General features: G+C 44.4%; 1 pseudogene; it reads right to left on the bottom strand.

Moving 5' to 3' along the window:
* Positions 1-1,093: 1,093 nt before the first annotated feature.
* LOC118973848 (olfactory receptor 2F1-like) lies at positions 1,094-2,035 on the bottom strand (annotated as a pseudogene).
* Positions 2,036-4,827: the final 2,792 nt, after the last annotated feature.

Below are 4,827 nucleotides of genomic sequence, written 5' to 3'. Positions count from 1 at the left end.
GTCTGAATTGTTCTCAATTTATGGGTTTTTCTTTTGTTGTTTTTCATGTGTAAGACAAACCAGAGATGTGTAATATTGGGTAAGAGATGCTTTATTTTGATATTAAGTCTTGTTTTAAACCTTTTCTGGATAAAATTTTCACTGCTTTACTTGTGGTTTAGGATGTTTAGAGCTCAGTCATTAATTGTGTGTTAAACAGTAGAGTGAAATTAACAGTAGTGGAAAACTGACTCTTCCCTTGCTGACTGATGGGTTCACCTCAGGTGGTGCGTGGCATGATAGTCTAGTAAAATATGAGTTCCGAATACATCTCTTTATTTTTTCAAAAGAATATATATCCTTAGAGTTGATTGTGTAGAAGGATACATGTTCGAGGTCCTATATGACTTTTGGGAAGCTGTTTGCAACCACTGCAAGTCTGAGAGAGAAACATGCAGAGTGACATCCACGTGGCACAGTCCAGTCTGCCCATCAGGGGTGGGAGGATCATTAGCATGATTTTTGCTCCAAGTCCTTGTGGGAATTCCCCACCCTACTGAGCTGGGCTGACCATGTATGAGTCACTTGTATGACCTTTGAATCTTTGACCTAAGGCCTGTTTGATCCCAGTGGGCACACTGGGTTTTTTAAATTAGAGTTCCCCCACCCCCTACACCCATGAGCCCTCTGCCTTTTCTCACTGATCACAGAAAAGCTTAGACATATAGTTGTAGATTTTAGCAAGGAAATAGACTTTTGTGGCATAAGTTTTGTGCACTGCCCTAAATTCTGATTTAATCTTCCTTTCAAATTCATATGTGCTGCTATATCTTTGTTTTCCATTTAGTTTTCGAAGGGTGTTGTGTATTTCTAAGTTGTAATTAATATTTTTTAGAATAAGTCAGGGACCAAAATAGAGTCTAGAGATAAAATCCCACTTCTCCACCTCAAATGATAGTGGTCCAGATTGTGGTCTTCTTGCTGTTCCCTTATGCACATACACATGCCCACACATGTTCACACACACGTACATGGACATGCACACATCATGGCAGAGGGAAACTCCAATGGTCACTGTGTTCAGAGTGAGGCCCTCTTATGACAAAGTCATATACTAAAATTTTGATTCAAAGCTTTTCATCAGAACTTGGCCCAAAGAAGCCTTTATCTCTTTGTTCCTCAGGCTGTAGATGAATGGATTCAGCATGGGGGTCACAACAGCATAAAAGACCACCACCACCTTGCTCTGCTCTGCTGAGGCTGTGGAGTGAGGCTGCATGTAGGTCACCAGGGCCATCCCATAAGACATGGAGACCACAGTGAGGTGGGAGGCACGGGTCCTGAAGGCTTTGCGGCATCCCCCCATGGAGCAAATCCGTAGGATGGCAGCCACAATTTGGGCATAGGACAGTGAGACCAGACAGCAGGGCACCAGAAGCACCACCACACTAGAGGCCACTATGACCACCTGATTGATGGTTATGTCCACGCAGGCCAACCTAATGAGTGCCAGAGTCTCACAGGCCACATGGTTCAGCACGTGGTGCCCACAAGTGGGCAGGTGCATGGTGACTGCTGTCTCCACTGCAGAATTAGCCAGACCCACATGCCAGGAGACAGCTGCCAGCCCTGCACAGCGCCTTGGGCCCATCATGGCCATGTAGCTCAGGGGGTAACAGACAGCCACATAGCAGTCATAGGCCATGGCGGCCAGAAGCAGGAACTCGGTCCCTCCCAGGGCCAGTGAGAAGAAGAGCTGGGCCCCACATCAGGTGAAGGAAATGGTCTTCTTCTCCAGGAAGAAGTGCACCAGCATCTGGGGGACCCCGCTTGAGATGGAGCAGATGTCTACCACTGAGAGGTTGCAGAGGAAGAAGTACATGGGCAGGTGCAGTTGAGCGTCCAGCCCAATCAGGAGGAGGATGAGCCTGTTGCCCAGCAGGGTCAGCAGGTAGGTAGCCCCAAACAGAATAAAGAGTCCAGCCTGGGTCTGCCCATCACTGGAGAGCCCCAGAAGGACAAACTCACTCCCCCAGGTCAGGTTGCCCCTCCTCATGAAGCAGGTGGGCAAAGCTGCTGGGAGAAGGGCAGAGTCAGAAACCAGCAAGTAAAAAGCACCTTCAGGAGCTGGGGCTTAAGCCCTGGGCTGTGACCGGAGCTGCAGCCGGGACCCTGACCTGAGTTTCTTAGCTGAGGTGGTGAGGCGAGGATGCAGTGAGGTACTGGAGAAAGGGGCAGTGGGTTCTCACTGGACTGTGAGATTCCCAAAGATAACGTCCTGGTTCTACTTATGCTTTTATGTCTGGGATCCAGCACAGATAGATTAATATAGGAGACAATCCATCAGTCAAGAAGGAATGACAGGGAGAAAAAGTGCTGGATAAAGGATAGAAGGAAAGACACAAAGGAGAATAAAAGAGAAAGAAAAACTAAGGAAGGAAAGTAGGAAAATGCCGAGGGCGCCGAGGGAGAGCGGGATGGCGAGGCGCGGCGGGGAGGGCGGGGAGCCGGGGATGGCGCGGCGGGGAGGCGGGGTGGGGCGCCTGGAAGGGCGGGCGGGGCGCGGGGACGGGAGGAGCGGGAGGGGCGGGGCGCGGCGCCCGCAGGGGCGGGGCGGGGGAGCTGCGGGAGGGGCGGTGCCCCACCGGCGCGTTCGGCGGCCCCGCGGCCGATGCCCGGGTGAACATGACGGGGCCGGAGCAGGGCGGAGAGAACGGAGACGGGGGCGGCGACTCCACAGCAGGTCGCGCTGCGGAGGGAAGCCGGGAGCTGTCAGACCCGGGCAGCTCCGGTCCGTTACAGGAGCGGCTGCAGCGGTTTCAGGCAGGTGCAAAAGCGCAGCCACGGCCTCTCGGGAAGACCCGTAGGTCTCCCCGAACAGAGAGAAGTGGGTGCAGCAGGTACAGCAGGGGTGCCAGCGCCTCAGGTGGTTTGATCTCAAGTAGCACATTGGGCAAGAACATTGAAGATCTTGAAAGGAAGTAGTAAGAGAAAGGCAAGAAAATTGAAGACTTGTGGGACTAATGCAAGATGAAGAGAAAATGATCGGAAAACTCAAAAAAGAAATTGATTTGTTAAATAGAGACCTAGATGACATCGAAGATGAAAATGAACAACTGAAGCAGGAGAATAAAATTCTTGTGAAACTTGTTGGGCAGCTAACAAGGTAGAAGAAACAAGGCTCAATGTGGAAAAAATATTTTAAAACTAGTGATTGAATGTTATGGTTAGTGGTAGGACAAAATTCCTATGCTGCCATACATTAAGTAAGTATATTTATTTCTAGAAAATAGTGGATATTTATTTTCAAAATATTTCTATTTCATTATTAGTTTAGAAAAGTCATCAACCTATTTCACAAATAAATAACATCTTTCAGTTATTAAAATAATAGATTATCCGTCTTTTGGTTTTGTGTGGTATTCAGATAATATATGGTTTTCACAACCATATGAACATATTTTATCTAATTTAATGTATTTTCTTCCATAAGGAATATACATAGTCTTTGTTTACATAAATTCAAATACTTGTGGGGAGTTATCTGCAAATGCCTTAGTGCTGCTGTGAGCAACCTTTTATGTGTTGCTGACATAATCATAAAGGTCTCTGTCTACTGTCATTTGTTCTTTCAAATTATAAGCAATTTAGGGTAATAGAGAATCACACTATTTTGTGTAACAGTGATCTTTAAAAAGGAAAGCTATTATAAAAATTTTCTTAATATCATGTACTAGTAGTTGGCTGAATATAAAATTTAAGATAATACTTGAATTATGCTATAGTAAATTAAAATGTGGTATTTTGTATTTGAATATTTAAAAAAATAAATCACTGTAACTTCTGAAAAGCATACAGTTATAATTTGAATATAACATTTCTTATAGAGGTACTACCTTTTCTGTTATTACAAAGTTTATAAGTGAGCATGGGTATTTAAAAAGTTCTATATTCACAAGCTGGAGAATCTGTCCAATTTCAATGTATAAGAAAAAAACCCATTCTTTTAATTATCATATGCATTAAAATAAAAACCAACATATTTATCCACACTTAAAACATTTATACTTATATTAACCAAACAGTACATAGACAGAAATAGTACTGAAACACTTTGCTTAATTTCTAACTGGGAGAGGAACACTGTGCCACTGTTGTTCTCATGTGAGAGAATCATTCCCCTACCTCACATTTAGGGGATTGTCTTCTTAACATTGGATATATAAAAACATTTATTTTGAAGAATTACACAGATTTTCTTTTCTATTAAATATCATTAATGTTTAGAGTTGTCTCAATGACATCATCGTATTGAATAAGGGGACCCCTGTCTTTCAAATACATTAACAGTAAGATATGTCTGCCTTATGATTGAATCTCAAATAGTATACGATAGTTTTTCTTAATGTACATGAGTGGTCTTACGTGGTAAAATCCATTTGGGGTGCCCTATTGACTCTTTTCTTCACTTGGCAAGCCCCTTCATTATTCACTATTAGAAAAATAGGGAAGATGAGACAATTAGAAAAAATGTGGAATAATTGAAAAATATCAGATGTTGGATTCTAAATCTCTGTAGTGACCTAGCTTGGCTCCCCCACCTTCCACTTCAAAGTTTCAGCTGTGGCTGATCATCCGAATCACTTGTGCTGCTTGAGAAGAATTCCCTGGCTGTAGTTTAGAGATAGGCTTAGGCTGAGACCCTGGACAGAATTCCTGAAGCCTGCCACCTGGTGACTCTGACCGTAATCGGGGTTTGGAACCAGCGGCCCTTACCTCTTTCCTCCTGTGGCTTCCATTGGAGACTCTGCAATTAACATCATTTAACCACTGGCATTTTTTCCCTCT

This window comes from Manis javanica, chromosome 14 (genome assembly GCF_040802235.1).
Source record: "Manis javanica isolate MJ-LG chromosome 14, MJ_LKY, whole genome shotgun sequence".
Lineage (NCBI taxonomy): Eukaryota > Metazoa > Chordata > Mammalia > Pholidota > Manidae > Manis > Manis javanica.
The sequence above is the reverse complement of the archived record's forward strand: the minus strand, read 5'-3'. Positions and strand labels throughout refer to the sequence as shown.